This window comes from Euleptes europaea, chromosome 2 (genome assembly GCF_029931775.1).
Source record: "Euleptes europaea isolate rEulEur1 chromosome 2, rEulEur1.hap1, whole genome shotgun sequence".
NCBI lineage: Eukaryota > Metazoa > Chordata > Lepidosauria > Squamata > Sphaerodactylidae > Euleptes > Euleptes europaea.
Genome location: NC_079313.1, coordinates 88,249,813 through 88,265,589, shown reverse-complemented (window position 1 = coordinate 88,265,589; position 15,777 = coordinate 88,249,813).

Genomic DNA, 15,777 nt, shown 5'->3' with positions numbered 1-15,777 from the left:
AGCAATTTGGTGAATTACGGCTCATAAATTACTGCTTATTGCCTGGGTCTTGTCTCCCCACAGTGCTTAAATCCTGACAATCATCCAAATGGAGCACTGAAGGTTGTTCTTTGTTGAGGTCATAGAAAATGAACCTGAGGAGATAAGGGATCTGCCATCTGTAGAGGTGTTTTGGAGGTGCTGCACAAGGCCATTTATTTGCTAGGGCTTTTAAGGGGGTGAAGGCTGCAGGGTAGTTATGTCAGGGTAGGTCCTGGTTAGTGTTTGGATGGGAAACCACCAAGGAATTCCAGGGTGGCTACACAGAGGCAAGCAATGGCAAATCACCTCTGAAGGTCTCGCCTTGAAATCACTGTGGGGTCACCATAAATTGGCTGCAACTTGATGGCACTTTCAATCACCACCATGTTTTCAGACTTGAATTTGTAAGGCGCGTTGAGCAATGGGGAAAGGTAGAGTATAGGTATTTTAACTAATAATTAAAATAAAATCAAAAATGTTTGGGCAGGAATTACAACCCCCCAGTATATTTAAGTAAAGGTAAAGGTCCCCTGTGCAAGCACTGGGTTGTTCCTGACCCATTGGGTGACATCACATCCCGAAGTTTACTAGGCAGACTTTGTTTATGGGGTGGTTTGCCAGTGCCTTCCCCAGTCATCTTCCCTTTACCCCCAGCAAGCTGGGTACTCAAGCTGGGTATATTTAGTTGCCCTATTTGTTTTTGTCAGAGCTTCTGTGCTTTTCCTGACATGAAGATGAGGAAAGCTGCAGCTGCTAGACTTTTGTGGTTGATACAGTCTTTTAAATTACAGGAATTCTATAGCAAACGGCATTACTAGATCGCAAGAACAGAAAAGAAACATGTGAGTGCTGCCTTCCAGGTCTGTCCCAACTCATAATAATTTAAAAGGTGTCCAGCTGTATCAGATTGACTAGCTGTCCAAGTTCAGTATCCTGTTTTCATACTGGGGGCCAACCAGTAGCTTTTGAAGGTTAACAAAGAAGGCAGAGATGACAAGGCTTCTCCCTTATTGTGTTGCTTCCTAGCTCTGGTATTTAAACGCGTACTGCCTCAGCATATGGAGGTTTCCTTTAATTATCATTGCCAACAGACAGTGATGGATTTATCCTCCATGAATCTGTTTAATCCTCCTTTAAAGCCACCTACTGGCAGTGAATTCCCCAGTTTAATGACTTGCAGAGTGAAGACCTATTTTGTCATTGAGCTGTACATTATAGTTCTAAGATCTCTTTCTCTCTCAGTGTCTGTCAGTTCAGATGCCAACAGCATATTTAAAGTTAGGGGTTTTTAAGAACATAAGAAAGGCCCTGCTGGATCAGACCAAGGCCCATCAAGTCCAGCAGTCTGTTCACACAGTGGCCAACCAGGTGCCTCCAGGAAGCCACAAACAAGATGACTGCAGCAGCACCATCCTGCCTGTGTTCCACCGCACCCAAAATAATAGGCATGCTCCTCTGATACTTTGTTTCAGTGTGCATTACCTTACACTTACCTGCACGGAATTTTATTTGCCACCAGGGTTGCCAACCTTCAGGTGGGATACAATAATGAAAAACACCTGTGCCGAAATAACATACGTTAAAGAGATTGGCAGCACGGAGGCTCAATAATGAACACCCATTGGTAAATTCATAAAATTATAATAAAGGCATTACTTCATGCATACAGGCAATTGTAAAATCAAATACTATACAACAACTCAAAAAACCATACAATACGTGGACAAGCAACACAAAGTTGTGGAAGCAAGAAGCCTCAAATCAGCGGAAAATGTCCGTCCCAATGAGAAATGTATAAAGGGTCCAAAAGTCAATGAGTAAATCCAACTAAAAAGAGAATGTGTGGCTAGTCGTTGGTGCACGTTTCAAGGCTTTCATCAGCTCCGTTGAAAAATAATTTATACTCTTATTAAGCAACCATAGGCTTCCATGTCGATGAAGAACAGCCAGGTTGTCCAAACGACCGTCAGCTAGAGTATGCGTCTATCGGGAATTCCAAAGCGCATGTATCCTCACGTAAGGTTTTTTGAGTTGTTGTATAGTATTTGATTTTACAATTGACTGTATGCATGAAGTAATGCCTTTATTATAATTTTATGAATTTACCAATGGGTGTTCATTATTGAGCCTCCGTGCTGCCAACCTTCAGGTGGGCCCTGGAGATCTTCTGGAATTACAACTGATCTCTAGACTAGATAGATCAGGTCCTCTGGGGAAAATGGCTGCTTTGGAGGGTGGACTGTAGGGTGCTATTTGGTACTGAGGTCCCTCCCATCCCCAAACCATAACCTTCCGGGGCTCCACCCTCAGATCTCCAGGAATTTCCCAACCTGGAGAAGGCAAACCTATTTGCCAATCACTCACTCAGTTTGGAGCCCTTCATGATCTGCCTGGTTGTCATCATCCTGAATAATTTGGTATCATCTTAAAACCTGGCCAAAACATTGCTCACCCCCAATTCCATATAATTTATGACCAAAGTAAATAACACCTGTCACAGTGCCAATCTTTGTGGGACCTCATTGCATATTTCCTTTCTTTGTGAGAACTGTCCACTTCTACTCTTCATCTCCATTAGAAGACCTGGCTTCTTATCCCTTGACTGCTAGGTTGACTCAGGAGTCTTTGGTAAAGAACACTGTCAAAAGCCTATTGGAAGTTCTAGTATATAATATCTACTGGATCACCCTTATTCATATACTTGTTAGCTCTCTCAAAAAACTCCAAAGGTTTGGTGTAGTAGAACTTACCTTTGCAGAAGCCATGATGATTTTCCCTCAGTAGACTTTCCCTCCTACATGCTTAATAATGCTATCTTTAATAATAGCATTTTCTAATTTACCTGGAACAGATATTAGGCTGACTGGCTTGTGGACCTCCTCTGGGCTTTTAAAAGAAATGATTATACATTTGCTGCTTTCTGATTTTAGTGACAAGTTACACACACAATTTGCCGCACTGCAGACACACGGTTTTCCGGGAGGGTTTGGATGAGGGTGGGACAAGCGAGAATGGGCAGGGGAGGAGAAAACCCAAAACATCTACCTTTTATGGATTTTTGCACATTTTGCTTCACTGTGGGTCCAGGGCAAAGTTTAAAATTGTGATAAAACAGGTCCCTGATCAAAAGAAGTTCATTATTCCTCCTGTGGAAAAGCTGGTAGAACACAACCCCATGCATTTAGTTTAGGGCTGCCAAATCTTGGAAGGCACAAATCAGGCAAGAGCTCAGGTGGAGCTCATGCCAGGGCCTTCCTACACAAAGGTAGGACCAATGGGATCAAGTGGTGGAGCCCATGTGCCCAGGGACTAGGGTTGCCAGCTCCAGGTTGGGAAATACCTGGAGGTTTTGGGGGTGGAGCCTCAGGAGGGCAGGGTTTGGAGAGGGGAGGGACTTCAATGCCATAGAGTTGAATTGCCAAAATGGCCATTTTGTCCAGGTGAACTGATCTCTATCGGCTGGAGATCAGTTGTAATAACGGGAGATCTCTAGCCACTACCTGGAGGCTGGCAACCCTACCAGGGACAGAGCTGAGCAGTCAAAGGGTGGAACCAATGAAAAATACTAATTCGTCTAAGGTGCAGAGCCTCCCCTCCCCGCATAACTGATATCAGGATGGAAAAGGATTTAGAAAAGGCAGCCAAAAGTAGTTACAATGTTTAGAGAAGCTGGTTTTGAGGCACAGAAGAGCCTGGGTTGAAAGTGAAAGTAGAAATTGGTTGCAAATTCGGTTTTCCAGCAGGAGGCATTTAGCAATAGAGTTTTGGTTGATTGCTAGAGTATCACTTGTGATGTGCTGATATCACTTCTGGTCATGCCAAAAGGGATGTCAGCATGTTGGGACACTAGCCATTGGCCCCCTCATTTCCTTCTCATTTTTTTCCTGCTGCCCAACTGAGCAGTTGCAGGAAAGACTATGTTGAGGAGGAAGATTCCTCCATTCCCAATGGGAACTTAGCAATGCTACTGCAAACATAGTGTGGCAAAGGTCCTAAAGGCCCATGGCACTTAACAGTTAGAAACCAGCCTCTCTTATTCCCTACATTATATTAAAAATATAAACCTTCGTTGGCAACTGGCCTGATGGAGAGAAAAATGCCTTTGGAAAACTAGGCAACCCTAGGCAACTCTAACTTAGCTCAAAATAGCCTACTATCTACTTCTGCTGTCCAACATGACAAAGTGCCTTTGATCTTTGGAAATTGTTATGAGCAGTTTGCAGTGTGACATATGGGAAGCTTTAAAAAATGTCATAGGTTCATCTGCACCAAAAGGAACTCCAAATAATACCCATGCTCCACAACATGCCCTGGAAAATAAAGAGGTCATTTGAATACACAAACCATACAATGTTTTGTGTCGGGGAAAACTTAAGAAAGCAACTAGACAAAATGTGAGAGATCCATGATCAATAGCGTTGCCAGCTCCAGGATGGAAAATACCTGGAGATTTTTGGGGTGGAGCCTGAGGAGGGTGGAGTTTGGGGAGGGGAGGGACTTCAATGCCATAGAGTCCAATTGCCAAAGCGGCCATTTTCTCTAGGTGAACTGATTTCTATTAGCTGGCGATCAGTTGTAATAGTAGATCTCCAGCTAGTATCTGGGGGTTCTAATAAATTGTTACTTATGCTGCATAAACATGAGTCAAGTATAACAACAGCACAGGCTCAAACTCAATCATATATAAAATAAACTGAAACAATTTAAATCCACAGTCATATACAAACCATACCTATGAAGAAACCCACAAAGGAAATAATTACAACCGGTTACCTCACTGGAATATTACAGTCTCAAAAAAACAGTCCCCAAATCCAAATATAAGGATGTAGTTTCCAAGGTTCCCAAGATGCATGAACAAATCCAAATCAAGGTGGGTTCTTCACCAATTCCAAAGAAATATTCAACTGTTTCGTTTTCACAAATATCCAGTGCTTGAAGTTCCAGCTCGAAAATAAAAGGCACAGTGAAATTCGGTTTCAACTCCAAACCTCAAAGAGTTCCAATATCAAAACGACACTTCCAGATACGTGTTCGTTTCGCTCACAAGCTTCATCAGTTATTATTGTATCGATAGCTTCATATAAATTTTTATGGGGTCAACGACCTCTGAAGAAATAAATATACATGTAAAGCCCGACAATCATAGATGCTAACATTAATAATACATCAATTATTAATCCAAAAGTATAACACACTATGCATGGAACTTACCCTTGTGGACCAGCAGACCTGACTAGTGTCCTACTTCCCCTGAAGGCTGGTATAGAGTATCCAAAAAATAGAACTTAAATCAAAAACCACGTCACCCTCGCAGCTGACTGGAATTATCGCCCCTTAAAGGAAACTCGACAGGTCAAACTCGTTATTCAATCCTGCGGGGGATAATGTTTTGAATAGATAAATGTATCTTAATTCCTGTTGATGAAGAATTTTGATCATGTCTTCCTGATGGTATTGTCGTTGTTTGTATTGCCAAATGGCGAAAAACAAAATATCATTATCCGAATGTCCCTTCTCTAGATAATGGTTAGTAAGGGGCGCCTCTAGGACCTTAGAGCGTATTCTCGCTCTGTGTTCACTGATCCGAATCCTAAGAGGACGTGACGTCGAACCAATATACATTTTTTTAAACACGGGCAAATTATGGCATAAATAATATTTTTTGATGAACAATTTGTAAAACTTTGTAATGTATATTTGAAATTGGAGCTGGAGGCGCTCACTTCCTTAATAGGTAAACTAAAGCGACAAAGCGCGCATGCGCCACACTTGTAATGTCCCCGGATATTAACTCCTTGTGTGCTAGTTGCCCTATCGGTTTTGATCAACAAGTTCCGGAGGGACTTGGTTTTCCTGAGTCCCAAAGTAGGCATTTCTGAGCAACCTGGAACATTAAACAGAACATGCCAATGCCGGCATATAATTCGTTGTATTTCATAAGTCATATGGGTAAATTCCAAAGATGCAAAAATACCAGTAGATTTATTAGCCAGAGATACTTGTGGGCATAATATTGTTTCTCTGTCCCTACATTCCACTTTCGCCATTGCTGTGTTCAAAATGGTTTCTCCATAGCCTCTTTTTAAAAGAATTTAAAAAACCTCTTTGAGGTTTGGAGTTGAAACCGAATTTCACCGTGCCTTTTATTTTCGCGCTGGAACTTCAAGCGCTGGATATTTGTGAAAACGAAACAGTTGAATATTTCTTTGGAATTGGTGAAGAACCCACCTTGATTTGGATTTGTTCATGCATCTTGGGAACCTTGGAAACTACATCCTTATATTTGGATTCGGGGACTGTTTTTTGAGACTGTAATATTCCGGTGAGGTAACCGGTTGTAATTATTTCCTTTGTGGGTTTCTTCATAGGTATGGTCTGTATATGACTGTTGATTTAAATTGTTTCAGTAAATATTATATATGATTGAGTTTGAGTATCTGGGGGCTGGCAACCCTAATGATCAAGTCCTGACGTTTTTATTTAAAGTTAAAAAGAACTGCAGAGGCCCATAACAGAAACTGGCTCCCTCAAGCCACTGTGAGCCCTGACAAGAATAAAAAATGGGTCCCTGTATTATAATTGTCTTTATTCCATACCAAAGCTAACATAAGGGCAAGGGAGACAGTTTCAATCAAGAAAACAGCATAGTGGGAAATGCTGTCACCCCAGTCCAAATAGCTGTCATTTAATCTTAAAAATATATCCAAACTGATTTAAACATTTCCCACACTTCCTCCAATGACACCCAAACTATATGTCACTCTTAGCATTAATCTACCCATCATGAATTGTACATATGTAAAAATAAAATAAGAGCCTATGAGGATTTCCTATGATGCCCCTCTCTGCTTTCATAGCATGCCATTTAGGTGTGCTCTTGCCATGTATTATCTGTGCCTGCACACTCTTATAGAGACATGCACTCCTTTGTAACCTGAGCAGTCAGTGCAATTACCCAGACAAAAGCCAGCTTTAAGAAAATGAAATGGGGGTCAGAAGCTCTGGCCACCTAAATGGAAGAGGCTATCAGGAACAGAAGCATTCTGATTCTGGTACAAGGTTTGCCCTTCATGTAGTACAAGGGCAGATGGTGCAGGGAAATTTCAAATTGATTAACTTTCTTGGGAAAAGGGCTGTTTCATTCCAAAGATGCTGGTGCTTGGGCAGAAGCCAAGAAAACAAAATGGCCAAAGCATTTCTTCCACCTTTTCATGGATTTTGTGTTATTGTTTACATTACAACATCATTGTACATGTTGTTTGTATTTGCTTAAGTGTATGCCTGCACACACACCTCCAACTGTATATTTACTATGTCCATGTTTGTCTACAAGTATGGGTTGGCATAGGTATACTAACATCTATGCAGGCATGGTGCGCACATGCCCCCATACAATTCATATTACGACACTCACACCTCACATGTAAAGATGCACATGCATCCAAAGATGTGTGTACGCATTCATGTATGCAGAAACCGGCATGTAAGATCCATCTTTACACACACGCATGTTCTGATACATGTACATGAATACCCACACGAATGCCCACAAATATTTCAGAGAATGCTGGTCTAAAAGAGATGTACTGATAAAAAGTGAGGACTCGACATCTTTACTCCCCTCAAATCTTCCATAGATTAAACTCAAGCACAGCAGGCTTTTGAGAATCATACGCTACCAGAAGAGCTCATACGTTGCACATTAGCCCCAATACCCAGGCGGCTTCCACGCTCACAGTGTTTCTGAACAGAACATGAAAGTCCCTGAGCCCTGCGTGTTAATGACGAAGAGGTAAAGGGGGAAAATCGCTGAAAGGGAGGCAAATTACAAACGTACGTACCTCTATTCTTCCTTCGGCCTTGAATGAAGAGGCCAACTCTCTGTGCTTCTCTAGTGCCAGAGTGAGGCTGCTGAAAAGCTTATAATGAGAGTGGTGGCAGGAGTGGAGGAAGGACACAAATGTTCAGAAGGGATAGGGTGGAGGGGGGCAAAGAGAAAAGGGCAGCCAATCGCAGTAACGATTTTTCCATCTGTCACACAGCCACCCCATCCCCCTCGCCTCCCCATGGCATCACTGTGTGAAGTCCCTCACAAACAACCATGCTCAATTAAAGCTTTTCTCCTAGAGGCTAGCCTTGCTGATGGGATAGGAGGCAGCAGGCCTCAGGGTAGCTTTTTTTTTATTTGGGTACAAACTTTGCTGAAGTTAAGCTCACTTTTGTAGGGGAGGGGAGAAGATGAGCAGGCTGTGGGGATTCTTCCAGTCTTTACTGAAAGCCCCAAGTATGTATTCTGCTTCTTGGAATCTCCTTCAAAGTTTCAAATGGGACTACTTTATTAGGCTCCTGTTAAAGGCAATGAAACGGGGCAAAATGTTGGCATCTTTACTCTTGACGTCTTTCTCTGGTCAGCCATTTTTCTATCATCGAATATACCAGTCTTTTAAAAAGAGTAAATAATTAGCTTAAATATTTTTTTAAAAATAGACTTCCCTCTTCCTTACTGACTTCTGATATTTCAGGCATTTAAAAACTTGTAGCCTCCAATATTAGGATAACATGAGAATGACATTATCACAGGCTTATAATCTTTGGCAGTTCTTGGCTTGCTTATGATTACAATTGTGCCAATGAATTTGGCAATGCTGCAGTTTTAAATTTGTTGGATATCTCTCCAATGCAATGTTTGCATATATCCCACAGCTGGCCCTGGAAATCTTTCTCTCACTGCAGGTGTAGCACAGAGATGGCACAGGAAAGTTTTGTTCTACTAAGATCCCAAAAAAGGGGCCAGCCTATACTGTGATGTCACCTGTTGAGCCTCAGCTACTTATCAGTTTTAATGGTCATTCTTTTCCATGGAGCATTCTGTTTTTCTTCAAATGACAATTATGCAAGCAACCGGACTCAGGAGCGATTGTATTTGTATCTGGTCATCAGCCTATACTGTCTACACCTCCTCAGTCATTACTGGGTAGGATTGCCAGGTCCCTCTTCATCACCGGCGGGAGGTGTTGGGGGCAGAGCCTGAGGAGGGTGGGGTTTGGGTAGTGGAGGGGAGGGGAGGGACTTCAATGCCATAGAGTCCCCACTGGGCTGGTAGCTGTGGCTGGCAACCCTATCAATAGGGTTGCCATCTCTGGGTTGGGAAATACATGGAGATTTGGGGGTGAAGCCTGAGGAAGGTGGAGTTCGGGGAGGGGAGGGACTTCAATGGGACATAATGCCATTGAAGCCCACCTTTCAAAGCAGCCATTTTCTCCAGGAACTGATCCCTGTCACCTGGAGATCAACTGTAATCCCAGGAGATCTTCAGCTACCACCTGGAGGTTGGCAAGCTTACCTATCAACCATGAGAAGGCTGGGGAACATTGTGTCCCATCAGCCAGATTGTAATGCTGACTGCAATAAATTTTGTACAGTTATGCCACAGGAGACCAAGGAATATTACTTAACATTTTATAACTCATATGGCTCCTCTAGTTCTCATTTCTCTGATGGTGTTGTGCAGAACTTTCTTCCTGTAGCCACTCCCAGAACACTTTGGTTCCTATATACATACCTATGTCTTTTAAAGAACACAAGTAGAGGCCCATCTCATTTCCCCCTCCTTCACTAATTCCTCTTTCCCTTCCCTGAAAGCCTCAATTGCCTCCTTCTCTCTTTTGCACCCATCATAAACCCTACCTTTATGTGTCTCCCTCCATCTTCAGATTTCCCTCCTGCCCTCCCCTGGCAGCCTCTACTCTGGAAAACTATGGCACAGTTGCATAGTCCCAGGCAACAGACAGCCCCAGTTGCACAGTGGGAAGCCCACAAGGACTTGTGAGGGACATACCTTACTTTCCCCTGTATCCCCCTCACCACACTATTTACCCTTTCTTTTCTGCTGGCAATCCCCATATCCTCACCTTTCCCTACTTCCTCCTCTCCTTCCTTCTCACCTACCCTTTATCTGCCCCCCATCTTCAGCTATAGTTATCATTTATTTACTTCAATTATACCCCATTTTTCTCTGATGGGGATCCAAATCAGCTTACATCATTCTCCTCTCTTCAATTTTATCTTCACAACAATTGGAGATGTGTAATTGGCCAAACGTCACTCAGTGAGCTTCCACAGAAGAATGAGAATTTGAAACTTGGTCTCCCAGATCCTAGTCTGAAACTCTAACCACTGCCCCACACTGGCTTTCGTGGGGTAGCTGCTTTTGAACAGTAGCAAGCAGCCAGTCCTAGGCGAGACATACAAGACACATGGTATCAAGATGCTCAGTGATTGCTGGAAGGCATGGCTTCGATAAGTCCCTCCTCAAAAGCCAAAACAGCCCTAGAAAGGCCCCTGCCCTTCCCCTTGCCTTTTACTGACAGAAACCAAGGCTTGAAGGCTGGCAATACTGTTGTGGTTGCCTAGCAATGTCCACAATGGCCACTGATAGGGCATTCATTTCTCAAAGATACAAATGCTGCTTCTATTTTGGAGTGGGTTAACCCCCCTAAAGTTTTTTTTTTTCAGTTTTAGATTTTTCTGCAAGCCTTTCCTCAGGGTTTGTAGAATAATATATTGCCTGTTCATGGCCACAATCTCTAGATTTAAGTATCCAGAAATAGTCATGTTGAGAATTATCTATTACTGTATTGATATTGCTATCTCTATCTAATAAACGTTCACCATTCACCTCTGGGTGTAATCACAGACAACTCATTGTCATTCCTAGCCTCTGCCAAGGTCTTTTAGAAATTTCATGAGGCAACATAAAAACCAGATGAAGATGTGACATCTGCTACATGATTCTTCCAAGTCTATAATTTGAAGACATGTGTTCATCCAATAGACAGCATCTCAGGCTCATCTTTTACATAGCTCAATTTGCAGACTTTTGCAAATGCTATTTAGCATATCTTTCCTTAGGTCTTATGGTACTGTTATTTTGCTATTTTAAAAAAGAAGTCCATATCCTCTCTATAGTTCCAAAAAGCACTTCTGAAACTTCCTCTCTTCTCTCTGGCCATGTCTGCAAAATAGTAATTTTAGTATTTGTTAAATTCTGTCATTTATAATAGTTGTTTGAAATTCCTTCAGTGCACTCCTGAGATTGCCCAATGAAAGGCACCCAAAATTGTACAGCACCATTAACCTCCTCAGAGCTTACCCTTTCTCTCTTTGTTTTGCATTAGCTTCAGCCTAGGAAGAACATCAGCAAGTATTAACTCTTTCCCTGGTCTATATGCCCTTCTTGTAATTGATATTTCTGTAGTTATAGTAGCCATCTTTGGACTCTTCAAAGTAAATTATACAAGTCCTAATGGTTACTGCTTTTGCTTATAGTGTCACTGTTTTTCTAAACATCATGTTAACTTAAAAACATTTTTTCTTTTCTTGTTTTTACTTTAAAAAATGAGAGTTGTCTTCAACCTACATACAAATTTACCAGTATGTTGCCACCTTTCCATTACCGGCAATCTCTGTGGAGGGGGGAAGACTGCCACTTCCACAGCTTGCAGAGAGAGTCAAGAGGGTCTGCAGGCTGGAAGTGCTGCCAAGTGCCCTCTCTCTGGGGTTGCCAGGTCCCTCTTTGCCACTGGCGGGAGGTTTTTGGGGCGGAGCCTGAGGAGGGCGGGGTTTGGAGAGGGGAGGAACATCAATGCCATAGAGTCCAGTTGCCAAAGCGGCCATTTTCTCCAGGGGAACTGATCTCTATCAGCTGGAGATCAATTGTAATTGCAGGAGATCTCTAGCTAGTACCTGGAGGTTAGCAACCCTAGCTTTCTCTCCATCCTCATTTCATGGCTAAGCCATTGCAAGTATGAAGGAAGGGAGGCTAACTTCTCTGTCAGCTGTGGATGAAGATGGAAGAAGCCTGCACCACCCAGTTACCTCATATATAGAGATGCCTTCCCGGGGTTGTGTAGGGAAGGAAGGAGGGAAGAAATCTGACCTGTGCTGATGAGAGCAGAGGCAAGGGAAGGGTTAGAGGCAAGGCTGAGAGAGGGTGACTTGCCCAAGGTCACCCAATGAGCTTCCATGACAGAGTAAGGATCCAGTCCCAGGCTCAATTAGCTATTTTGTTGCCCGCTTTAATTCACTCAGAGCCAGGAAATCCACAGATGCTCACCCTGGACTTATCCCAAATTCTTGTATGTTACAGTCATTTCTTTGGTATTCCTTTGTGCTGGCTCCTGTAACTGTCACCGTACGGGGGCAGTCTCATTGCCCCTGCTTGGTCAGAAGCTGACAGCTCCATTTTTCTCTAGCGCTTCGGGATGTTTCCTTGCCACAAAGAACCATTCCTCTGCTGTCTGGCCTTATATTATTTTCTCTGGACTTTTTGAGAACTCTGCCCAAGTCCCCTATTGTTCAGCTATTGGGAAGTACTTGGAGATTTTGGGGGTGGAGACTGAGGAGGGTGGGGTGTGAGGAGGGGAGGGAACTTTGATGGGTTAAATGCCATAGAGTCCACCTTCCAAAGCAGCCATTTTCTCCAGATGAACCGATTTCTGTTGCCTGGGGGGTCAGTTGTAATGCTAGGAGATCTCCAGTTACCACCTGGAGGTTGGCAACCCTATTTGACAACCCTAGCTATGGCTGATGCCACTACACTTATAACAGGCCTTTACCACTTCCACCTGCACGTGGGGCAGAACTTTCTGTTTGGGACTTTTGTTAATACTAAAGTGAGAGCCAGCGTGGTGTAGTGGTTAAGAGCAGTGATTTGTAACGGTGGAGTCTGATCTGGAGAACTAGGTTTGATTCCCCACTCCTCCACATGAGCGGTGGAGGCTAATCTGGTGAACTGGATTTGTTTCTTCACTCCTATGCACAAAGCCAGCTGGGTGACCTTGGGCCAGTCACAGCTCTCTCAGCCCCACCCACCTCACAGGGTGTCTGTTGTGGGGAGGGGAAGGGAAGGAGATTGTAAGCCGGTTTGAGTCTCCCTAAAGTGGCAGAGAAAGTCGGCATATAAAAACCAACCTTCTTCTTCTTAAAGCTTCTCTTTGGTTTGGGCAGTCGCTTATAGTACAATCCTGTGCTGGCCTACTTAGAATCCTTCTGAAGTCTACTCAGCGGGTCTTACTCCCAGATTTTTCTGCAGTTTTCAAAAAGTATTTTTCCACAGTTTGTTATCAATTTGTTTTTTCTGCTGACCCCAGCCTTCTCAAATGTGTTCTCACCTCTTCCTCTACCTTGCATATATTTACTGTATTTGCAAGAGTAAAACCAGTCTTTCAGTAATCTGGATCTCAGTCATTCTGTTTTCCCTGACACACACTACAACATCTTTCATAAATGATTCAAACAGCACCCCAAATTCACAAGTTTATGCTAGCAGCTTTAAATCAATCACACATTTGTCTGTGTTTTCTCCTTCCTTGAAGTTCTGGTGAAGAATACAGTAGGTGCCTTTCATATGAAATATTTTTGTCTGGGGAGCAGAGTATATTTCAGATTTATTAATCAAAACTTCAATTTTTCCTTCTCTGCATTGTTATCAAACTGCCACATGAAGAATTTGTGCTGACTGAAGGTTCTCATCTTTTTTTTATCTGCACCATTTGCAATGCGGTTCAACTCCAATCTTCTTTCTACCTCCATTTCTCTGCAGCATGTGTTTCAAATGTTAGATTTCCTGGAGGCTTTGCTTTACTATTTGACTTTGTTTTTTCATGTAGCTGTTATAAACTTCATAAAATGACATCACAGGACACTGAAATGAGAAATAAACATACTTTCTTTAAAACTGTGCAGTCTACAACTTGATGCAAAAATGGTTGCTGCCCTAGTCATAGGATTTATATTCTTACTGGTGTTCCCCCAAACTGCTTTCCTCCATGCATTCATTCACAGGACACTCTGGTTTCCTCTTATCACCATTCAGATCAGGGTTGCCAACCTCCAGGTGGTGGCTGGAGATCTCCCACTATTATAACTGACCTCCAGGCAACAGAGATCAGTTCACCTGGAGAAAATGGCTGCTTTGGAAGGTGGACTGTATGACATTTTGCCCCATTGAAGTCCCTCCCCTTCCCAAACCCTGCCCTCAGGCTCCACCTCCAAAATCTCCAGGTATTTCCCAACCCAGAGCTGCCAGCCCTAACTCAGATGTATCTTCAATTCTCTTTCTATGGCCAAATGAGCACTGTGCATAGCATCCTATCCTGATACTATCCTATCCTGATACTATCCTGATACTGTTAATGTTTTAGAAAGTGGCTTGAGGAGGCATCCAAATTGGGAATGCTGTATATATAGCATGGATGAACCTAACCATAAGATGTGAAGACCTGAGTACTGAAGTATCAGAAGGAAGACAAGGACTGATAATGGCCCTAAACATATCTCACCTGCTTTAGGCTGCAATCCTAAGAACATATTCCTGGGAGTCCTCCCCCTTGAATCGAATGGGACTTACTTCTGTGTAGGCATACCTACAGCCTGCTCCTTGCATCTATTTTTAATGCTACCCTACACAGAATCAAAGCAGTGGATAGACTACAGTATCTCTGCATAGGATTTCATGGTTAGTATCGGCTGGGACCAAATGGTGCCTGAGCCTATTTGGCTACTATGAAATAATACACAAGCTATGGCAAACCCGCCCTTGCTAAATCACCCTCAAAGAATTATAGCAATTACAAGAGAGGGCAGCTGGTGGTTACTGCTCGTAACAGGCCTTAATAGATTTGAGAAAGGCAGGTCAGTCCCTGGCAGTCCTCCTGTGGCAACAGATGGTGAAAGAAGCCCATGCCAGCCAGTTTCTAAATAGTTATTGAGGTTTTGTCGATTATCTCCCATAATTCTGCAGACAGATTCATAGTTTGCTTTGTGAACTCGGGTATAAAAAATACCAAAATGTGAATGGCATGTTATGCTAGACTTGTCATCAATTATGGATAGTGTGCATGAGTGTAAAAGGGCAGGGTTAATTGCACATAGTCTAATTGCCATGTCTGTCTTAAAGGCAGCCTAACTTTGCCATTTAACTGCACATACACCATTCAAAATTAATAGCACTTCACATGTGTTTTTGCTATATATTTACTCAGGTACTTCATATGAACTGCTGTTTATAGAGTTGCCAACCTCCAGGAACTAGCTGGAGATCTCCTGCTATTCCAACTGATCTCCAGCCTATAGAGATCAGTTCACCTGGAGAAAATGGCTGCTTTGGCAATTGGGCTCTGTGGCATTGAAGCCCCTCCCCTCCTCAAACTCCGCCCTCCTCAGGCTCCTCCCCCAAAACCTCCCACCAGTGGCAAAGAGGGACCTGGCAATCCTAGCTGTTTATCTTGTAGGCTGACTGGTCCTGAAGTGCTGCACAAGCAGGCCATGGAACAGCAAAGGTCACCTGAAGATAATTCACAAATACAGATGCCACCTTCTTTTCTCTGGTAGGACCCCTATGCCTTTGACATATGAAGTATAGGCAGAAATTCATCAGGGAAAGCTTTACTCATCACTGCCCTCTCTGTGCTAGGAATAATACTGGGCTTCTGCCTGTCAAGAAGCTCTTAACGGCATAACAGCCATGGCAGAAAAAGATGGCAACCATATTGGTGAGTGATCTTAAATTGTCACGGTCCCAAAGACTGCCATCCTGAGCTAGGAAGCAGTATGCAGATTATGGAATATGACTGGCTCACTGAACTCAGTAGGAATTTACTTCTGGGGGAAAATACACAGAAGTGGGCTGTTGATGTTTCAAGTTTGAAAGGAACTGATTGAATAGTTCTTGTCCTGCTGTCCCTATAGTGT